Source organism: Rhipicephalus sanguineus, chromosome 5 (genome assembly GCF_013339695.2).
Source record: "Rhipicephalus sanguineus isolate Rsan-2018 chromosome 5, BIME_Rsan_1.4, whole genome shotgun sequence".
Taxonomy (NCBI): Eukaryota; Metazoa; Arthropoda; class Arachnida; order Ixodida; family Ixodidae; genus Rhipicephalus; species Rhipicephalus sanguineus.
Window position 1 is genome coordinate 14,669,405 of NC_051180.1, and position 23,692 is coordinate 14,693,096.

Below are 23,692 nucleotides of genomic sequence, written 5' to 3' on the forward strand. Positions count from 1 at the left end.
TTTGAGGCCCGTGTACTTAGATTTAGGTGCACGTTAAAGAACCCCAGGTGGTCGAAATTTCCGGAGCCCTCCACTACGGCGTCTCTCATAATCATATGGTGGTTTTGGGACGTTAAACCCCAGATATTATTATTATAGAAATCCTTGCCCTTAGGAATCGATAGGACAACACAATGTCGCGTAAGAACGGCGACAAGGAGTGTCGTTCCCCCCTCTCTGACAATACAAAGAAGTCAGGCATGTGATGACCGTGGCGAGGCTGTTCGTTCGACAAAGTTCCCGCCTGAAGCAGACGATCCGCATACAGGAGCAGCGGCTGCTGCAGCGCGGTTGAGAGCGGTGTCCCCGCTCTGACGTCACACGCGAGAGGGCGCCACTCCAAGATCACGAGGCCAATAATAATAATATCTGAGGTTTAGCGTCCCAAAACTACGATATGATTATGAGCGACGCCGTAGTGGAGGGCTCCGGAAATTTTGACGACCTGGGGTTCTTTAACGTACACCTAAATCTAAGTACACGGGCCTCAAACATTTTCGCCTCCATCGAAAATGCAGCCGCCGTGGCCGGGATTCATCAATGACATCCTATGTTACGTGATTTTAAACATTTCTACTTATGTTGTTGTTTTGCGCGCGCGCGCGCGTGTGTGTGTGTGTGTGTGTGTGTGTGTGTGTGTGTGTGTGTGTGTGTGTGTGTGTGTGTGTGTGTGTGTGTGTGTGTGTGTGTGTGTGTGTGTGTTGTGTGTGTGTGTGTGTGTGCGTGCGTGCGTGCGTGCGCGCGTGTGTGTGTGTGTGTGCGTGCGTGCGTGCGAGTTTTTTTCAGTACACGCGACTAGTCATCCTTGTTTTACGGGACAAAAAATACCAATATGGTGCTAGGCGACTTCGTATTTAAAGGTGATCTCAAAATCAAAGCTGCCTACATATCAGGAGGCGACATGTACTCGGACGCTTTCATAATGACTGACTGAAAATTCCGAATACAGTCCTTCTACAAAGGTTCTGAAAATGTATTACGAAGACTACAAGGTTACCTCACCATGAACTGATATTATGTTAATGCGGGCTTCTTCGTACATACTGAACTTCGGAAAAACAGCGCTGCGCTCAGGCGGGACATATAGAAAGAAGCGACAAGACCACGCGCTGCGCGTGGTCTTGCCGCTTCTTTCTATATGTCCCGCCTGAGCGCAGCGCTGTTTTTCCGAAGTTTAGCCTCACCATAATAGCACACAAAAGAAACATTATACGCAATTATCTATTATGATATTCATCATGCCTGTCGCAACCAAATACTTTCGAGTAAAAAAATCTGACCACCACAGTAATACGTTGCTCCACCTTGAACAAAAAAGGCTCTATAAGGAATCACCTTTGTGAAATGTTGCTGTCGCAGTAATTGGGTTACTGAAGTTTGCTCAGAATTTTGAAATTGTTTGCAACGCTTGCCGTGCGATATAAGACGGGTACAGTATCCTATGATACAAGGTCAACCGCATTTAGAGGAAACACATCATCAGTATTCGAGCCGGTATAACTGTATTGGTTCTTCAAATTCATGAGCAAACTCTGCCTTATACAGACAACTAATAATGACATCAATAAGGGAAATACTTTTCTGAATTGTGCGTAGCTCGTAAGCTGTTACGAAGTGTTGAATACCAATCAGGTGCTTCCCCTAAATGTGGCCTTCCCTGTACAGGTGGAGTTATTCTCTGAAGTCTGTCGGGGATTTATATGGTGTGCAAAAGAGGTTCACTGATGATAATATATCCGATAGGCAACCTGGGTTGAGCATTTTCGCATCACTGTTCTCCGATCCCTCCCACTGGTTGTAGACAGAGATGTGTAATAATGAAACGTGAAAGCAGCGTCACCAACTACGCGGGCGAGATAATGTCAAGTGCGGAAGTCACGCTGTATAAAGCCGTCATAATCTGGATGGACCCCTGTAAGGGGGAGGGCGAAGGGTAATTCCTGTTGGACGCAGTGTGAATTCTGGCGCAATGATAACACTCTCATTCTACCCAGCGGTACAATCGATGAACTTCGGGTGAAGAGTACGAAGTCAAAATGTGAGCTATTTGGTTGGATTACGGATCATGTTGCGGCCCACACACAACGCTGTAAAGCACTGCGTACAGAAACATGATGTTCCGCTCGACAGCGTTACGCGGAACAAGTTACATCGGCAACGACTGTCGCTCCTCTTTGAGTCTTTATTAAATCACTCTGCGCTTGGACACCACCTGCAATTTCGTCGATTCACTGCCGCGGAAACGACCGAATGAACACCTCATACGCGTCTATAGGCGGAACACCTATAAGCCGAGTCTCAGCCTTCTCCCCATAGTGCTGTAATTGCGTATGAACAATACAACCTCGAGGAACTCAGTACAAAGCTGTTCTGGCACGATTGCGCAATCACCAACACCAAAGGAGTTCCTGTCAAAAAAACGAGTGGGAAGCACCATGCCCGCGGGAAGGGTTGTCTCTTAACTTTCGGTCGCCGCCACTCGTATCGTCCCGCCAGTTCTCCCTTTGGGCCAGCTTTCCGTTGTGAACGTGTGCACGCGGCGTACGTGTCCGATGGAAAGAAAAAGTGGCCGAGCACCCGGCCGGAAACGTGACGATCGCACACGTGTGCAAGCGCAAAACCACGTTGTGATCTGCCCACGTTGCATTGCGCAGGTCGCACGCAAAGCGATCCCTGTGCTTGTGCATGGCCCCCATTGTCTACGTTTCTTCGTTCAGCGTGAGACTGCCCCATTCTTCCTTCCGCCTTGAACCATTTTGTCTTTCGCGTCAGGTCTGCACTCCGTATACGTTGCGTTGAGGCTCATTGCGGCAGGAGTCGGGAGAGGCTGCTGCTTCCTTTGCGCCGACGGCATACGTGCTGAATCAGCTGCGCAGTGGCAATAAGGTGTGCGTGGGTGTTTTGCTGCGCCGCGATGTTCTTTACGTTCTGCTATTGGAGGCAGGCGGCACGTAGCGTACATAAAAGTCCGTATACAATCCTTCTGTTCGTGTGTTCGGCCGAAGCAGGCCGCTCCTCTGCGAATCTGCCTATACGCACGTGCGAGAAAAACGGCCAGGCAGATTCCTCGAGTCGTGACCGAGAGTCTCAACATCCGCCTTTGAATAATATCGTGCACCGCGTGACGGGCAAAGAAACGAAGAGCTGTGTGTATTGCGATTCGTTTTCGCATTCTGCACGTGTGCATTTTTTTTGCTGTCGTTTTTTCTTACGTGGCGCTGAAGCAAGATGTATCACTATAGTGAAATAGCGCAGTGTATCGTCAGCAAAAAATGAATACTATAGGAATGTAAATAACATAACAACTCCCGTTACGTGTAATTACATAGAAGTACAACGTGCAATCGCTCTGTAACCAATTATTAGGCAAGCAGCAGTCATAAAAGCACGTTCCAGTGTATGTATTGACCGGTTGTTAGAAATGGAGGCTAACTGAGATGTGGAAGCCCGCATCGCAGGAGATTCTCAGTTGTTCTCATTTGAATTTAAGCCGATAGTATGTCTACCAACACGACAGCACAGCCGAAGCACGACAGGTGGGAAAGAGTACGCGGTGTACTTCTATGGTAATATTTCACTGTATACAATTCGGAAAATATGGCAAACTACACTAAAGCAACATGCATCGAAGAAAAACATTTCAAGGAAACATTTCAAAGGATCAAATAAACAAGGTGTAATTAGAATTTACTTTATCCTGAAATTAAAACTCGCACTTTGGTTCGCACATCAGCGCAAAGGACAGCGCACAAAGACACCACTGACATTAAGAAGAGCCCCAGCGCGTAAAACATTCTGCCAGAAAAGATACGCAGGTAGAAAGAAACAACGAGAACGGCTCATTAAGCTCGGCTTAATGCCCACAATTTCCCTGCTGTTCGTCTTCACCTGCGGCTTACGCGACGTCCTCTTATAGTGCTCGTTCTCCGACCAGCTTTGATACAGTGCAGACCGCAGTGTCATCAGGTATATGGCAGGGTACGCCTCACAAGAGTGCTGCACCTCATATCACAACTCACACGTTCGCGTGCACCAGCGTAGGCTGCAAGAATGTCCCTAGCACTGCGCGATCATCACGCCGGCCTCAGCAGCATCCGTGATTCCTGTTGCCTTTCGCCGGGCGATTGTTCTGGCGAGTACAGTACGAAGCAACGAAGTACAAGACGTCACAATCTCTCCCGACGAAAAAAAGGCCAGTCGCGGCGCCTCCGACGGAAAATTGGAAATCTACAGAGTGCCGGCGGCAATTACGCTAGCCGCGTTCTCCGCTGGCCGACCGCAAATGCGCTCTCTCGGCGCTCCTTGTAAGCATCTCGCCGGTCGTTACCTTAAAATCTCTCCTTCAGGCGTCGGCCGGTCTCGTCCGGATTCCTGGCGCGTTTTTCTGACAAAAACGACGGCCATTCCAGACTTGTCGCGGCACTCATATGCGACGTGCGTTCTTTTTCCGTTGAGTACTGGAGAAGGGAGCGGGATGCGTCTCTTCTCCTGGCTCAAGGGTGCCTCGAAGTCCATCAGCCGTACTCATCGATTAGGCCTAAGAACATCCGGGGCAGCTGCGGCTTCTCGGACGACCCTTGGGATTCGGCGCATTATCTCGAAGTTGCAGCATCAGACACGGATCAGTGTGTGCACGTGAAAGAAGTGCGGCGTTTCGGTGTTCGACGAGGCAGAGCGAGCTAGATGACGCGGGACCTTCTGTTCGTTCGCCCTGCGACCGGCCACGGTGGCGCCTGATATACGCGGGTGTAAGTACGGAAGGCGGGAGGGGAGTTGATGAGCTCCCGGGACTGCGATCCGGAACAATTAGGCACGCGCCGATTACGACTCCGACAGCAGGAATTCGCTCCGATTTTCATGGCCCGTCGCGCAACGCTGAGTAGAGGTCCCCGTCCGTCCGTCCGTCCGTCCGTCCAGCGCATATAGTGAAAGAATCGCGGCTCGTGAAGGCAAAGGACGGGGAAGTGGCTCCTGCGGCGATCAGCGACAGATTCGTTTCATTAGCGGGGAAGCGAGAGAGGATTTGCACTGATGGAAGCAGCGGATTTCTGATATGTACTACAAGAAGGTAAAAAATTGGGCGACCTTAAGTGAATTGTTTGTTTTGCTTTTTTGTTTTTTGTCTCTCACTTCGCTTTCCTGTTATAATCTGTATTGGCCATGGCATGTTAATTAATTAATTATTAATTAATTACTCATTTATTTATTTTGTTTTTGTTTATTGACGAAGTCGACAATAATTATCGCGCAGCTGGCCGGTGAGCTCAGTGGCTATGCCAGGGTTGTGCGCCAGAAATATCGTGATACGCTGTTACTCAGCGGTTGCTACTATCGTCATTTGATTTAAACGTACACTGAAGCGCTACCGAAAGGCGTCAGCGTATACGGCCCTATATATTTTGGCGTCGACTCCCAGCTGTAGAAAATAGGCTCAGGATACAATACGGCCTATGTACAGTTGCGGCGAAGCCGCAATACCTCCAACAAATTGCCTTATTTACACGTATTACATTCTGCAAAAGTACTATCGTGATAGATTCCCTTCGTAACCTACAAAGCGTGCTGGTTCTGTCTGTGCAGGCTGTGTCAAAAAAAAAAAAAATTCGCAGCTTCGTTTTGTGGTGCCAAGCCTGAAGGAAGTGCGGAGCTGGGCGCCCTTCTTTGTTTCTCTTCAGTTTTCTCTTTCTTTCTTCCTCTCTTTCTTCACGTCACGGACCAATCCTCGGCATAAACAGCGACGCCGTTAAAAGCTCAATAAAGGTGAGATAGGAAACTGCTAGACGCATCCGAGGCAGTTCCATCAGACGAGCAGTCGTGTTAGGCCGCTTGCTAAAAGCAGGAAATGGTGGGTTAGAGTTGTAGGTCAAGTTTCGTTAGCTATATAGTGTTCCGCCCTTATTATGCCCACGCCGCAGGCTTAATAAACCGCCGCGAAAGCTGAATAATAATGAGGGCAGGACGACATCACACGAACTAGTTTGCTAACCTGTATTATGGTTTTCACACGCACCCTTAACAAAATAGCTCAGCAGTGCAGGGTAACGACTGCACGAAATACCTTGCTGCGTTTTCACGTATTATCGTTTCTCGCGTTTGTTCCGTACAGTTTCGCCGTCCTGGGAGGTGGTGCCACTCTCCGGCAAATATACAGCCACATTAGTGGAATATCCCATAGTTTCCTTGTGCTTCTATACGATGGCTCCTGAGAGATATCAAGATTATTAAATTTCTTCCTGCAGGGTCTATGGCTCTCTACAGAGCACACGAACGCGTCTTGCTCCGCAATTTTGCCTTCGCTAGAGTTGCTACAATAGTATGGTCACTTCAGACAAAAAGGGAGAGAGAGAAATAGAAAAAAAATAGATGGCAGGAAGGAAACAGACTTGCTTTAGTGAGACTTCTTTTGTGACATTTTGTGATAAGAAGCAACCGAAAGTATTGCGGCGGAATGAACCGGAAAGTGAAAATAAATAGTAGACGATGAACAGAAGGGGAGAGGCGGTCGTACACAGTACGGGAAAAAGCAAGTGGCGGCGATAGCGACATGGCCGACCATAACAATACGCCTGAAGTACTGTTCAAGGTACGCGGCTGACAGCACAAAATCGGCAGACACATTCGTTCACTGCCTCAGTGCCTTGCTTGCAGCAACCATAGAATCAGAGAGTTTTAGAATTGGGTTCGTCGCGTTTGCGTTGTTTGGGTATGCACGCTATTTTCGAAACATGCGCACCCAGAAGGCTGGCGTATTACGCATGCGCAGTGGCGAGAAACGCTAACGCGCAGCTTTGGGTACAGTACCCTAAGACTGCTCATTGCCGCTTCTTGCCACGAGATGGGGTCACTACTTGTGGTACTTCAGTGACAAACTGCGATAACGCCACGTACTGCTTTCGTGCGCCGTGCTTATCAGCCACCTCCTTTGGCCACCAAATAAAGCTGCCTCTCTCGGCCACCAAAGAAAACCTACGCTGTAACTCCGACCTCCATCCGGACTTCGTCGACCTGAAGCTTCGCTTCTTTGTCGGCTTTGGTTGGGGGTTGCCTTCACGAAGGCATACACAACATTAATTGGAGTGACCTAGATTGCGGCATGCGAGATCTGCAGCACCGAAGAAGACATCGATCATTAGCTATGCCGCTGCCCTCGATTTGCCTCTGAAAGGCGAACACTTTCTGATGCGTTGCGACGATTGGGTGATCGGCCCCTCTCCGTGCAGACGCTGCTGGAGCACCGTCGCTCGTCGGCTCACAAGGCAGTTAAAGCACTTTTGTGCTTTTTAAGGACTACAGGCTCTTGTCTTTGACTATTTTATATTGGCACCGCCACATACGCGTCAGCGCATTTATTGATAATTTCCTTCTTTCCTTTCCCTCCTCTCATCTTTCCACTCCCCTTTCTCAATACCCCAGCGTGTAGAGTAGAAAACCGGACACGTGTCCGGTTAACATCCCTGCCTTCTTCTCCCATTTATTTGCTTCTTCCTCTCCTTGGCCCTCCCCCTCTCTTCGCCCCTTTATCCCTTCCCCAGTTCAGGGTAGCCAAGCGGTCGTGCGTCTGGTTAACATCCCTGCATTTCTTTGCTACTTTCTCTCTCTTCCTCCCTGCGCTTTAGAAGTGTTCATAGGCTATTGCGACAGCCTTTCCATGGGCACACTGTAATCTGACACCTAGTTCGCCGGCAGCCAGGCTCCTGTATGGTTGCGCTATTATGCAATAAAGTCATGCCGTACTGCGGGCTGGCTTCCACGACGCTGCGTGTATTATTAATTATGGTTTGAGTTTAACGTCAAAAACCCACAATATTGTCATGAGGTACGCCGTAGCGGAGGGCTAGCCGAAAATTTTGACTACAAGGGGTTCTTTAACCTGCACCGAAATCTAAGTACACGCGCCTCGAGTATTTCACCTCCATCGAAATGCAGCCGCCGCGGCCGGGATTCGATCCCACGACCTTTGGGTCAACAGTCGAGCACCATAACCATTAGACCACCACGGCGGGTGCCGCTTCGTGTATTACTACTACTACTACTACTAATAATAATAATAATATGCGTGGTTTTACGAGCCATTACCTGGATATAAGGCACGTCGTAGTGGAGGGCTCCGGAAATTACGACCATCTCGTGTTTTGTAAAGGGGCCCTGCAACACTTTTCAAGGTAACCGTGGAATGACTTCATTACTGGAGTTTATTGCCTCACGAATAGACTGAATTTTTAGAATCCGTGTAGCACGAGCGTAGTTAGAGATTTGTCGCACGCTGTAACTGCTTCCTCTCTTCTCTCGTCGCTGCGAGCGCGCTGGAAGCGAAGCAGGGAGGGATGGCCCCGAAGAAAGAAGACACGTCACGCGAGCGTCATGGCCTTGAGCACATTTCCTTTTTTTTTCTTCGAACGCGCGGCTTTCTTTCAGTGCGATCGCAAGCGGGCACGTGGCGCCCTCCCGTGGCGGTTGCGGTAACAACGCAGCTCGCGATGCTGGAATCATTCAGTGGCCGTGAACTTGGGTATATGGCGCGGTCATTTGTGTATATGGCATCGTTTGTAGAAAGAAGGGTGAACGATTTCTTGCTCAATTTGAGAATTAATTGTAAATTCCAGGCTGCGCGCTGCATTATAATGTTCCCCCACGTTATCAGGTGCCTCGACTACCGATCGGCAACGTTTTCCGATAATGCTGAAAAAGTGTTGCAGGGCCCCTTTAACGTGCACTCACATCGCGCAGTACGCGAGCCTCTAGCACTCGCCTCCATCAAAATGCGAGCGTGTATCACCTAGGACAATACTCCGCCAAAGAAAAAGGGAGATCGGTGGTGGCTTTTTTTTTCTGCCTGGAAGCAACGCGTACTTCGAAACAGCCGCGTTATACAATGTACTGCCGAGCGTGAGCAGCGAAAGAAAAAAATAACAAAGCAGCCGCGCAGTGGAAACATTAACAAAAGAGAAAGGAACCGAAAGTTTCGCAGTAGGGCGGGCGAAAATATGAACACCGATTACCCTAGAGGGCTTCCGCTAAGCATATGGTTTACAACCGGTGCATCCTTTGTGCTCCTTTGATTGATAGACGGAAAATGCAATCTGAGCGCCAGCAATCAATCTAAGCTCGGTTACGTATCCGGAGCCCTTGATATTTTGCCGGCGAAATGAAAAAAAAAAAAAAAAGATTGCTTCGCAACATACCTGTTTTGCCAAGCTAAATAAAAGGTTTAGCTTCACAGGAGATTCTGAGTATCACTCTTATTATTTGACTGCACGTCCGGGGTTTAAAGAAGGCATTCAAGTGGTTACCAGCAACGCTAAAAAAAAAGAAAAGAAAAAGAAAACCAGGAAATTTGCATTAAGTCACGCGAAGCTTGGCACAACGAAGCACGGGCCCATCGCCGCTCGCTGGGCAACCTATTTCTGTATATTTCTCTATAGAAATATATTATATTATAAATAGTATAGAATATAGAATAGTATAGAAATAAATATATATATAGAATTATTTCTATTTCTTTCTTTGTCTCACTCTTTCTCTTTCTGCATTTCTTTCTCTCTATTTGTATCTTTCTTATTCTTTATATTGTCACGCGGTCGTGACGTCGGCGAAGGCAGCAGTCGGCGTGTGCAAGATGAAACTCTTTATTTTGGCCGCACTAGTGGCCGGCAAACGGAAAGTCAAACTACAGCAATACACACGGTACACAGATGGCGGCGAACAGAGCGTCGGCAGTCGATAAACTGGCCTGCGGTAAGCCGCGTCGGCATTTATACATGCGGCATCGAACATTCCAGACTTATCGCTGGTGGCCGCGTTAGTTCGAGAATAATCTCAACTGTTCGTGTTTGCGCGCTCAAGCCTATAAGAAGATTCTAAGATAATCTGGAAGGTTCCCAGACATCAGGGCGCGGCTTGCGCAAGGCGGCGGCTACGCGTGAAACGGACTAGTTAGATAAAAATGACAAAAGGAAGCGCGCGTGGCAATATGCTATGCCTTACTCTCTCCCTTCCTCCATTCCTTCTCCTCCTCACCCTTACATATATCCTCCTCAACCTTCCTTCCCTTTTCTACCCCCTTGCTTTACGATACTATATAAGGCTATGGATGCTACGGTCTGTCAGCGCGCCTGGATAGCCGAGTGGTCAAGACGCTCCCCTTCGGATCGTGGCTACGCGGGTTCAAATCCCGCAGCCTCATGCGGAATTTCTTTCGGCAAGATTTCCTCTTTTTTTATATATTTATTTATTTGTCTGTTTCTTTCTCTTTTTCTTTCTTCGCCCTCCTCCTCACCCTCACATCTCTTCTTCGCTTTGTGCTTGCCCCTTGCTAAACGCCGAACAAGTCGGCGCACGTGTTCTGGAAGCGAGGAAGAAGAGGATGAAGACAGCGCGTAGCGGTTCATGATGATGATAATTTTGGGTCACGACATATTACGCCGAGCCAGAATGGTTTCGCTGTTAAATGTAGGTAGCTCACAGTGCGATATTGCAAGCTCTGCGCTTTAAATTCGTTATTAAGAAAAAAAGAGGGGGAGGGTGAATGGGGTGTGTGTATCAATCAATCAATCAATCAATCAATCAATCAATCAATCAATCAATCAATCAATCAATCAATCAATCAATCAATCAATCAATCAATCAATCAATCAATTTTTATTTCTCATAGAGAACTATGGGGGTGACGGAAAAAAAAAACCGCAGTACTGCGGCTTGACAAAGTTCCGGCCCCCTAGCACCAGCGAAACAATGCGTAACATGATGAGATGCGCGACCAGCTTACATACCGGCAAACAAAACTACGGCATTTAAGTTGACTGATACGTAGATAGCCGTACGTAGTGCCCCCTAATTCAACGCAGCTAGAATATTGTTGTCCCTCGGTCATTGTTGCGTATTGACGTGTCAGCATATAGGCGTCGTCGCGTCACCATAATCTCACGTAGAGGTGTCGAGTTATAACCACAAGACCAGTGTGCTAAACAAGATTCTTTCTGTGACATTCCTTAACCCTTGTGACGCGCTTTTTTATCTTTATTAAACAATTAAAAGTCTCTTGGTGCGTACGTCCGTCAATGCACAGTCAGTAGTCCAGCTTAACTCCGCCTATTCACCACCCACGGGCGAATCGTAAACCTCCATCTCTCACACAGAGTACACTGGGTGCGTACGTTTATTTCCTTTAGGCTGCTTTGTAGTGGAATCTGTCGCGTCTTGGCGACCATTCAAACGCATCAACCGCCCAAAGTTTATGAGCAGCATATGAAAAGTCGTCACGTAAATTCACAATGATGTAAGAGGCCTCTAGATTGCTGAGGCTGTTAAGCAAAGAGAAACTCTTCGTCTCAAGCATTTCATCACACAAGAATATCTAGATCACTCTCTGTTTTTGTTTGCCATTTCATTGGTATGGACATTTCTGGAGCTCTGAAACAACGGAAACGCTTTTAACACACTTTACTAATAACGGCGGTGACCTACACACATTCGTATCTTAAAGTATCAAGCAGCGTAAAGACATTGTGTACAACATACCAGTGTGGGTGATGGCTGTGGCAGGACATATTGGATGCATGCTGACAGCTCCAACGCGAGCACAGAGCCTTGTACTCACAAAGTATATCATCTCTACACGAACTACCTTCCCACACGTGTTTTCTTCCACCTTCATAACCCGCATCCACTTTCATAACCCGCATGCGGTATCGCGATTACGGTACAGTGGTCTCCGTTGCCGCTCGCGTGCATCCCAGCCCGCGTGCGCGCGCCTTGCTCTCCAAATCCTCAAACATACCTTTTTTTTTTTCCTGGAAGAGCCCGTATGAGATGAGGCTGTCTTGCTCGTCTCGAGCGAAGGCTGTCTTCCTTCCCCACTGCTCTGCCACGAAGCACATCACACACACAGCGCTCTACCCTTACGTTCCCGCTTCCCAATCGCAAGTTAATTAGGGGACCACCCACTAGATGAGCCTGTGTGCTTTCTTGCTTTGCTGCACCGCTCCCGTTCAGTACACTGAGGCACGTTCCAGGGACGGCATGCACATACGCATTTGCGTGCTGCATCCAGTGTTCTTGCAAAAACCTCGCTTTCCCCATGTTCTTTGTATATTTTTCCGTCTTCCCTAAACTTCCTTATCTTTTTTCTTGAATCACGCCTCGTAGGAGAATGTTTTCTTGCGAGCGTCGAGGCCTATTTCAGCAGATGCAGAGGCAAGCAGCCAGCCCCGAACGCTCTCTGCGATGAGCAAAACAGAGCGCGGAGTGTATCCTTATAACGGCGAATCCTTGCAAGCGCGCTTTATGAAAACGGGACTTGCTTTCTTCTCTTGCATTCTGCTTCTGGTTGCTTGAATTCCGGCCAAATGTAATGTTCAAGCCGCTAAACACACTCTCTCTCTCTCACTTTTTCTTTTCCCCTCCGCGCAAGCAACTTGTTCTCAGCCTCGGTGACAATGTATCTGTGGACGCACAGCAACTTATGTAGCACACAAAATTGAAGAAAGGACTGAAAGGCACGACGTGGACGCAGCGCTTTGAATGTTTTGTGGTTATTTTGCGCTAAGAAGTTGCTGCGGATTACCAACACGCCAGAGCATATGCTCTTTCAAGCTAGAGATACATGTTCCTTCTAAACTACGCATTCGAGTACTGCGTGATACACGGTCTTAAAATATATTTTTCCTTGTGCATGTTCGTATCAGACGTGGCTTGCCACAAAAAATGCGACAAGAAGTAGCCGCACACAGCCAAAGCGTGAACTAGTCCAACTTGTAGATAAGCTGCGTTTAAGAAAGGGAAGACGATTTAGAGTACTGTCTACGCTACTAAGGGACAGTGCTAAACTACCCCCATGATATTTCACGATATCGTCAAACAACGCAGTTAAAACGCGACTCCAGATATATAACCGTTCAACTCGGTAATTTGAAATTAAGGCTTTAATTTAACGGCACAAATATTTAAAAGTGTCCCACTTTAAGCTAGGATCTAATATTACGTGAATCAATAGATACGTACTGGACGCAACACGCGCGCAAAGTTTTTCAGTTTCTTCAGGTTGCGAGGAAGCCTCATATCGGTGATGACGAGCTTCGAGCAACTGTTCAGCCAACGCTATATAGTTCACTCCAAATTTCTTTTTTTCAAGATTGCCTCAGAGAAGTGCTCAATATTATGTGAGGAAATGGCAGCACGTAACGGCCGTTCGGAATAATTGAGTTAGGAAAATGAAAAAGGCCGCCGTAGCCCCTGGCATTCTTTTTTTTTTTTTCGTTTCGCCATCACTGTTTCGATCAGTCGTTGACTTGTGTGGGAAGACAACACGCAATGTACAAGAGCGGATCATGAGCGAGCACCAAAATGCTTGTTTTTTTATTTCTTTCTTCATTGTAGAGCGACATAAAAAAGTGAGGGTGGTGTAGGAGGGACGCACTGTAATAAATTTATAAAATTATAAGCCATAGTCTATAGTGTATGCTAACGTCCTGAAAAACATTTCGTTGTTCCGTTTCGTTTCAAAAACATTTTTTGAAACGCAGCGGAAGTTTGTAAATTCGTTTGCGTTAGATTTGTTGCACATTCTAACAAAATGTACTCTCTACACATGGACGAAGTCAGATTTCGCCAGCTTTCCGGTTCACCGTATTATATGCAGCCACATCGGTATATGTGGCCCCACGTAAACTGCCTTCATTGATGTGCTGGTTGCTGACTTCGTTATCAGCACGGCATCGAAATAAAAAGACACGCAGTATTTGAATGTTCCCGTGGCAACAAACGTGACAAAGAGCTTAATTCCTTTAAAGAAGCAAGCCCCTGCATACCTCAAATACTTTGTTCATGGCCTAGTTTGTACTTGTTATGAGCCATAATGCATTGTGTGCAAGTATTTAGCGGCAATTTTACCTTACAAATCCTGCATGCGTTTTTATATTGTCGCTTGTAGTTTGGTGCATCTGCTTGATTGGATTCTCACACATAAAGTGCAATTTTGTCTAGCACTATCGTCTCATCTTGGCGGCCACGGTAAATAGCTGCTTTGCAAGCCGATAAGAGAGAATAAACCTTTATTTTGTGGGATAGTTACGTAGGGCCGGATTCCATTCCAATACTTGATGACCAGCAGCTCGAGCCTACTGGCGACCACCCAGGCGCGCTTGAGAAAGTAGTCTTTTATGACAGAATCTGACTTGTGCAACGGGGTCTCCCAGTCGTCGTCTGGAAGCAGGATTACCCTTAACCGATAGTCAACGGGAGGGGAGGGGACGCTTTCCTAGTGATCTAAGGCGTGGCGGGGGTACTAAAACTGCTCCATACCTTCACTCAGTCGGACGTCTCCCGTGATCTCTTAAAACTGTTATGGCCATGCAGGCTTTGATAATAATGGCGGCCGAGAACCTGTGATACTGGATCCCAACAACACTGTACTTGCCACCTATACTGCCGGAAAGCCAGTAACCAAAGACAGGCTGTTGTGAGAACACATAATCGCTTCGGTTTCACTTGTACATCCATTGCGCAGCTTTTTCTTTCGGAGTCGACCAATGGGAGGAGGGGCTGTGGGGACACTTGGCCTCCCCTAATAAAGATCCCTGCGCACGCCTCTGCCGATAATAGTCTGTCAAAATATGCAAACGCACGTCGCCTGGTGGCATAGAGGTAATGCCTCTATGCAGCACACGCACACGCACACGCTGAACATTGAACGAACACATTCGACATATCTTTTCTCCAAAAAAACTACGGATAGTGCGCAAGAAAGTGTCCCGCATGCTTCTAACCTTCTTTTTGTGAAAGACTAGATTAAGTGTAGGAGGATTTAAAGCTGGGCTAGTTGGTAACAGTACTTGAACATTTTTGAAACAGAGAAACGACGACGCGGACGAAGAGAATAGAAGCACAAACCACAGCGCTTACTCACAACTGCATGTTTGAATTAAGTGATACATAGTGAAATGCACGACGTGAAAAGAGAGGCTCAGATGGAGTAATTGTCGGCCACGTCTTCCATGCTACCCCTCCCCCCAGCAGCTATATATAGTAAGAGTGAGGAACCTGTCGGCAACAACGAAACGGTCCGCGGAGGATGAACGGAAAAGACAAATGAACCGATGCTGTATACGCGGTGCTCAATACCGCGTTCTAAAAAGAGAAGAGCAAGACTCTCTTGGTCATTAGAGAGATCCTTATCTTAAGGTAGAGCGTGACTTCTAGATCAGCGCTACCTGCACCCTGGCACACGTGGACTTGGAGCAGCCCATAGGACCTTCCGTCACGCCGCGAAGCTTAAAGTGGCACGTGACAGAAGTTAAAATGACACGTGACACATCGACTTCGGTGATGGAGCTTCGACGTGCGGTACTTCTTTTGTCCTAAAGCTTCTGCCCATTTGCAGCAAAAAAAAAAAAAAGGAATAAGGAATTATTGTAAGGCACAGCTCTCGCACAAATCAACATCACGTCACTTGCGGAGTTCAGTGCGCCGTTCAGGGCAGCAGGGGCATTGCTGTAAGCGGGACAGATCGCACGGGACCTCGGTGCGTGCTGTGTTTGTATTGCAGCCTGTGTTTGCTTTGTTACGCGGCCGTTCCGGCCATGACGTCGACCTCCCGCTGCGCAGATTCGGGAGACAGCGCTGCGTAAACGCTGTAGACGCGAGCTCCGGGTGCTTCTGCTTTTCCGGATGGCTGTAAATCAGACTAAGCGGCGGCGCTTCCGGGAGAAGGCCGCGTCATTGCCGCCTTCTAGCAGAAACTAACGGCCCCAAGACGTGATGTGGACTTCTGATCGTGGCTTCAAAGGCGCAATGGCAGACAAGAGAAGACGGCGAAAGGAAGACAATGAAGAGTGGGAAAAAAATATCTTGCTAAGAACCGCGTTCCCCAAATGGCTGGAAATGCCGTGACACTGGGCAACATTTCTCTCTAAATGGAGCTAACGCAGTGACTTTAACGTTGTAACGTAGGAGGACGAGGCAAAAGAAAGGGGGGAGAGGGGGAGGAGGGTGGGGGAACAGGAGAGGCTGTGAAGGAAGGCCTGGGACTTTTGACGCTATATATAGCAGTAGGTGGAACGCTCTCGTGTGTGTGTGTGTGTGTGGTTGTGATTGTTTTTTTTTCCTTATTATTTATTTCTCTCTCTCTTGCAACCCCTATTCTCCAACCCCAGTAAAGGGTAGCATACCGGATTCTACCTTCTGGTTAACCTCCCTGCCTTCCTCTTCTCTCTTCTTACAAGGAGCTGGCATTCATTCTTTTCTGATAAAACAAAAGTTTTTCTCAAGTATAGTTAACTAAGATCTCGCTATACAGACATCAGATTTCTTTTTTCGAAGTTCCAACCACGAAACAAAAAGGAGCACGACGACTCAGATGCCGCTGTCTGTGTTACATAGGATGATACCTTAAAAAATGTGTATGTGATAACGTGAAACGCACGTTTCACGTTATCACATGCACAAAAACAGGTTTCAGCCATTCGAAGAAGATTTAAATATTGGAGGCAGTTAGTGAATACTACCTAACTGACACTACCAACCATATTGTCAGTCACGCGATTAATGGCGAAAGATGAAGAAATTTGAACTACAAACAAAGGATCAGTTCTCTACTATTACGTATATATAGAGCTATCAAGCTACAACCCCCTCCTACAAGCAACTTTCTCCCCTCACCCCCCCCCCCCCTTTTCCATCAGAAAAAGAAAGGCTGAAGGTTGGTTCGTCTTGCTTTACACCACACATAATAACCCGATATCCGATACACATAGCCCCGAGCACCGATGCAAATACACATAGATTTCATATTGCAGTAATGAAAGCGTTATTATCTGTCCATCGTGGTTTTTCTGTACGAGTGGATTTTCGTCGAAACTGGTGGCGCATCTTCCGAGTGCAAAAAAAAAAGTTTTCCTAAGACCGGCCTTGATGGCTACTAAGTACGACCTCAATGCTTAGCAAGCACATGCAAATGCTTAGCCGGGTGTGTAGCATACCTTTGTACGACATCGGGGCGTGAGGGCTCTATCGATCATGTCATCTGCATATGTCCCCTCCAACAACATTCAGCGCCTCCTAGGTCGCACCAAGTTAGACAACCAAGACGCAAGATCACCGAAGATGACAAAGTTGCAGTACTGGCAGATCATAGGTTCAAGCATTATCTGTATGTGCATAGGAGACGTTCCGCAACTTGACAGACCTCAAATAACGACTTTAAGGCATCGCTTTCCGCCCAGGAATGAAGAAACGCTTTTGAGTGTTTCCTGTGCTTTTTTTTTCTCTTCATTCCTGGTCTCCCTTTAGGAGTGGGAGTCACTCCTGTCATCAAATGACCGACGTATTCAGACAGAAGTTATTAACTGGGCCCAAAAGGTCGTGGCGAGCTACTTGCCACCACCATTCGAACCACCGGCAAGCTAAATTCAACGACCTCGCTGTGCCGTCAATAAAGTTGTTTCTCTCTCTGCACAAAAAAACTAAACGTGTGTATGTTTGAAGAGCGGTGCAGAAACTGTCGTGCATGTATCAATTACCACACTAACAGAGCGCGCATATTCCAGCGCAACGATTACATATCGTCTCGTGCAGAGTATTTGAGACAAGCTAATTATTTGGGCACTTGAAAATCTCTAGAAAAAGGTATCCCCGTATCACTAGAATATAGTTCTATTCAATAATTCTTTGAAAATGCACTTGAATGCTGATAAAACGTTTAGTGGCTCACCGTAAAATTTAGGCAAATGAGACATTTTATATAACTTCGATGTTATGTCAAGCGGTAACACAGGAAGAAAAGTATAAACAAAATAAATTAGCAAACAAATAAACAATAAAAAATACCTACCCGAAGAGCTCTACTAAGTATCGAAATATAGAACTTTCCGAAAAGCTTTCGCGGCGCAAAAGACTTAGTTAGGACTTACCTGAAGAAGGCAGCTTCATGACATGGGGTACGTTGTCCAACTTCACGAAGGCTTTCGTGTCACAATGACGGTCCAAAAATCTATGGCCACGTTCTACGGCAAGAGATCGGTTCACGGTCACAAACAGTCGAAGCTTGCAAGAAACCGCCGAACAAGTAGAGTCAACAGGTGCGATGTTGTAATACACGAAGATTATCCAGCGCGCGCGCACGCACCCGCTAACACAACATACGTAGGCGACAACCGAGTGAGCTATTCAGCTCATATTCGAGGTATTAGCAGACAATTAGAAAGCGGCGCTGACTCTTTGCGGCTTGCAGTCACACGGATTTCAACAAAGGTATCGCTCTTAGCTCGGAATACGCCATAAGTGCGAATCCACGAGCCTGTCGAGCCCGTAGATTGCTATAGTGCCGCGGGTCGTGGCGATATCTCAACTGAAAGGGAGTTTCCCCGCTGCGATAGAAGGCGGGCAGGTACGCGAAGGCGGGGAAGAGAGTATGCGCGTGTGTTTGCTCACTACCTCTACCACGAGACGCCAGCACGAAAAAACTCGTAGGGCAGCCGTAAGAAGTCGAAAGGGTGCGAGCGATACAGGCGGAGGAGGGAAGCCACGGCAGCCTGCCTTGACAGTTGGCATACGTAATGTGATTTAGAAAGCGCAGGCCCGAACGGATGTCAAAGCCGCGGGCACAGGGGCGACCGGGAAGGCACCATGACACTCGACCAGCCGAACGCAGGCGCACGCGAAGGCGTCGTCGTTCTGTTCACTTGGACGACGTGGAATTAGGCAACCACCACGGCGATGGTCGTGACGGCGACGACGGCGGGAGGCTCAAAAATACGCGAAGTCATGCGCGCGTTGATGCCGACGCCCCTTTTGCTCACTCGCCAAGGATGGGATTTATGGAGGCGCAAGGACGAGGCGAGCGGATTGCGAGTGTGTAAGTCGTCGACAGGAGAGCAAGCGAGGAGGAAGACGGCGGGGCAGGGGAGTAACTTAGAAGTGGGGTGGAGGGGACAGGCGTGGTACTAGAAGGTGAGAGGGAGGGGAATATGAGATGAAAAAGAGTGGAGTCTAGATGCGCGCAATCGGTGATGCAGCAACGGACCGCATCAGCCGCTTCATCTGATGCAGCAGCAAGTGCGCACCTATAGCTGGCAAAAGCGCGCGGCAGCGACACACGCCGGAAACAGCGCGGGAAGAAGGAAAAGCCCCGACGAGAAGACGGCACAGGCGATGCCGACGGAAGGTGGAAAAACGTAAAAAAAAAAGAAAATTACACTGCGAAAGATATTGCCAGAGATAAGAAAAGCACTCGTAACGCTCCATTGATTTTTCGTTGGTTTTTGAAGGCAAACGCACTAGGTTCTTCTCGACTTCGCGCACACGCGCTCTCTCCGTTTTCTACAATGAGGTTCTCGCTCACCTTTCCGGCCCCCTCGGCTTTCGAGATGGTTGGGACAGACGGCCCCATTGCACGTGCCATCTTGCACTCAACAAGAATGCACGTAGTAAAACAGACTGAAACAAAAAAGCACGCGAGGCATACGTAGACTCACAACGCGCACAGACAGCAGTTGAGTGGAGGGCAGGTAGATGGAGAGATGAGCAAACACTTTGCGCGGGAGAGAGTGACCATGCTGCCCAGCGCGGATCCGGTGTTTGGCCAACACGCTTCCCGCAGACGTATGCAGGCTTTGAAGCGGCCGTCCGGTGGGTTTACGCGTCTGGATCTGACGTGACCCAAAGCAAAGCGACGAAACGGCTTCGTGCTGCAAACGCGAGGCGCAGTGGAAGAGAGGATGTCACAATTAAATTGCCTCCAGCTCCAAATGTCGCCGATATCACTATCCGTTAATTCATACGAAAGCCGGCGTGGAGCTTACACATCAATATCAGTTGTTATTCATCAGGTACTTCCCACAGCGCATGTAATTGTTATTGACACAAGTTGGAGACAAAGAACGGAAACGATCGGATTCAGCTTTACTCACCCTGTCACCAGAAAGCAAGCCATATAATCCCCACTCCCATTAAAACAAATGTTCCGTGACCTGTGCCTAGTACGAGCACGGATTGCTGCTGTTATATTGACACAAGTTCGTGCTGCATGCTCTGTACTTACGCTCTAATCGAAGAAGTGAACGTGTCTGAAGTGTTGGAGCCATAACTACTCTTTTTCTCGGAGTTAATTTATAAAAGCAGAAACCTTCATATAAGCAGAAATTACGAAATATATTCAGAATACACGCAACGACTGAACCAGGACACTGAAACGCATCGTTCGAACAGTCAGCAAACAAATGTGATTCCCGGAGAATTCCACTAGATGCTTGTAAACTTGAATATTCCAACTTCTTATGGGAAAAATCGGGGTACGGTAACTTCCTCCCTGGCGACGCAATCAGCTCAAATTGCGTACGCGAGAAATGCATGTTTACACTCTTCTATTTCTTAGTCTTGAAATGCGTGGATCATTTAGAAGATCATCGGCTCTGTTTAGCCAATGAATGCAGTCTTCTTCAGTTTCTTTTAATGTATTCCTGTTTCAGTTTATCAGGTATAAACGCAAAGGACGAAACGCTGCTATTCAGACGAGGGTCCCGAACTATTTATATTTATCCCTAAACTGGCAAATGCGTTTTTGCCGAAGAAGTATATTAATGCGGGGTCGTTTGTACGTACTGAAATTCTAAAACGGCCCTAGGATGGGACACAGAATAGGGGCGACAGGACGGGGAGCTGACCAACAACAACTACCTTTATTTCGCCGTAGTAGAATTTCTGCACTCTACCTGTTTACCCCATCCCAACCTTCGCACTTCCTACACACTAGTGTTTACAGGCGCGTTCTGACAGGCCAAAGTACCGTTTCTGAGATGTCTTCCGCAGACCAGTCCAGTCTGTGCTCGGGAAACTAGATAAGCAGCGAAAACCTAGAGTGGGAGCTCACAGAGTTCGGGACTTTGAGGAGCAGGTTAGGAAACGAAATGGGCTTTCCGGGGTGCGTTGAGGAGCGCAAGAGTACGGGACGTAGAAGTAGGCGTACTCAGCGACGGTGCAGCGGACTGCCGGGAGAAACCGGAGAAATCGGCCGGCCGTGGCCTGCTGCTTTGCATAACGCAAGAACCAGGCGCTCGTCGAGCAACCGTGGTCCGAGATCCGCGTTGCTGCTGAGATATTCAGTAGAATACACCTTTCGGAGCAGCATGTGTGGAAGTGCCGGAGTGCGCGGCAAAGAGTGTTCTTGCCTCGCTCGCAAGGAGGCCGAGTGCGGATGGGGAGCGTGCGTGTGTGTGTGTAAGTGGTGGGTTTGGGGAAGGGGGACCGGGGCTGTATAGAAAGGCCTGTTGGACGAAAGAAATAAAATACCTCAAGGCGGCTCGAGGAAAATCTTGCATATGAATAAAGTTTGCTGCAGATTGGCGGCTACCAAGCGTTTTATTCCCTCCGAGGAGAGAAAGCATCACAGCTCGGAACATGAGCTAGGAAGGAGGAACAGTGCTGACGGCCATGCTGGAACTGATGTGCTGAGCTGCTTTCGTTCGGATATTACCTCACACGCCTTCTTTTCTCCGTCTTGAGATCTTGCCATGTCACTTGCAAAATAAAAAAAAAATTCGGCTGACCCCACGCCTTGTGGGAATCAGTTTCATGCGAAGCAGTCGGCGAGTAATTGTCTATGCTGCATTTTTCGCTTTTAACCAAGTGTTACGAGGTGGATCGACTTGTTTTTGTTAGTGTAGTAGTTGTGTGCACATCATGGGCTCACCAGGAACGACGACTACACTGGCGTTTAAAGGGTAACTTATGGTCTGACGTAACGTCAGCACTCACGTTAGAACACATACGTCAGTATTATGGAAACGAAGTGAACACTCAGGTTGTGATGGTGTGAATATCATTCGTTAGCGTATTCCTCCGGGTTGGAACAACACTTGAATATAGCTTGCTTAACCATAGGAATACAAATTTAATGTTTATTAGACTACAATAAAAGCGGAGCCAACACTGAAACCACAATTGACGTTAACCCGATATGACGCCTGTATCATAGGAGTACATATGTAATGTTTATTGGTCTGTTATAAAATTAGATAGCCAGCACTGCAACAACAATTGACGTTGCACCGACATTACGGCTGCATAGGGCCTTTTTCCAAAGCAGTTCCAAGAACTGGCGTGGCTGTGTGCCACACAGAACGCTTGGGTGTTACTCCTGCTGGGATCCGGATTTTTGTTCCTCGCATTCGGCGGGTCAGCGCTGCCGATGTCGGTTTTTCTTAACGCTCTCGCATATAAAGTACCAACATCTGTTCTCACCGTCCCCGAGTATATAGATATAAACTGTCAATCGCCTGTGGCGCATACCCGCATACCGCTGTCCGTGGTATACGGGTATGCGCTACACGTGCCTGGAGGAAAGGGTACGACGACGTACGCGACCGGATTTTCACGTTATTCATGTCATGTCACATTCACGTTATCTATGTCATAATCGTCAAATGCTCTTACTCTCCCATACCAATTTTGGTCTACTCCGAGTTAAGGAGCTGATCAAGAGAGCACGCAGAAGTAGTTGGTTTGTTAGCTAGCTAGCTAGATAGATAGAAACGTTCAACATAGATAGAAACATAGATGGAAACGTTCAACGTGCCTCCCGAAAAAAATTTCTGGCTACGTTACCGGCAAAGTCCACGACTCAAAACAAAATCATTAGAGGTTGGTATTGTGAAATGTTGCCTGAGTAATCGCAAGACAAGAAAATAATTAGGAGCTTTGCACTCTTTCATAGCGATCATCATATTGTCGGGCTGTGCACGAATTCTCGGCAGCGAGTTATTTGAACTTTGTAAGCAACCTTGAAATGTGTTACATAACTTATCCCAAACAAAGAACGTTCGAGCAACATAAGCAGTTGCTATGATAGAGCCCACGTCATTCGTTTCTCAGTTTCTTATTCCACTTTGACGCTGTTTACCGTAGCACGACATCATACTGATTAATTCGCCTGATAAATGTGTTTCAGTGTACCGTATAGTACTATGATAGCTTCACATCTGATGTCACTTGGTCTGGTAATCATTACTTTCCCTTGTATCAGTACTACACAGAGTTTTCGTTGATAGAAATACGCATGCAGATTTCTCGTCGCTTCGCAACCGTTGAAACTTAAATAGCATGCTTATGATCCATGTCAACTGATATTCGGGGCATATACGCCTGCACAATAAACTGGAGGCAATGTAAAGTTAATGTTTATAGAAACTGACTGGCTAACCAAACACTTCCAGGCAAACTTTCAGGCTCGGCAAGAAGACGCCCTCATTTTGCTACTTAATCGCGAGAACTTAGAAGTCACGATGTTCTGCTTGATGTAACTGTTGCGATGCGCGAAACACAAGTCATGCTTCACCGCTGCTTTGCAGAAAAATGTTTTTTTTTTAGAGATAACTTATTCGTTGGTGCTTGAATCTGCCATCTTTGTGGTGGCACATTTAACAAGGAGTTACGTGTGCCCGAGGGGGGCTCCACTGTTTTATGCAAGGTATATAATACGAAGTAAACACGGAACTAAGCTCGACCTGAATTCTCTACTATCGGTGGTGCAGCGGCAAAAGGCAAGTTCGCATCCGCACAAGAACGCAGCAGAAAAGAAGACGGAGGCGATATGACATAATCCTGCGCGTGCTTTGACCCAGCAGCTCAGTAAAGTGAAGCAGACAGCTCAGTCCTGCATGCAGAT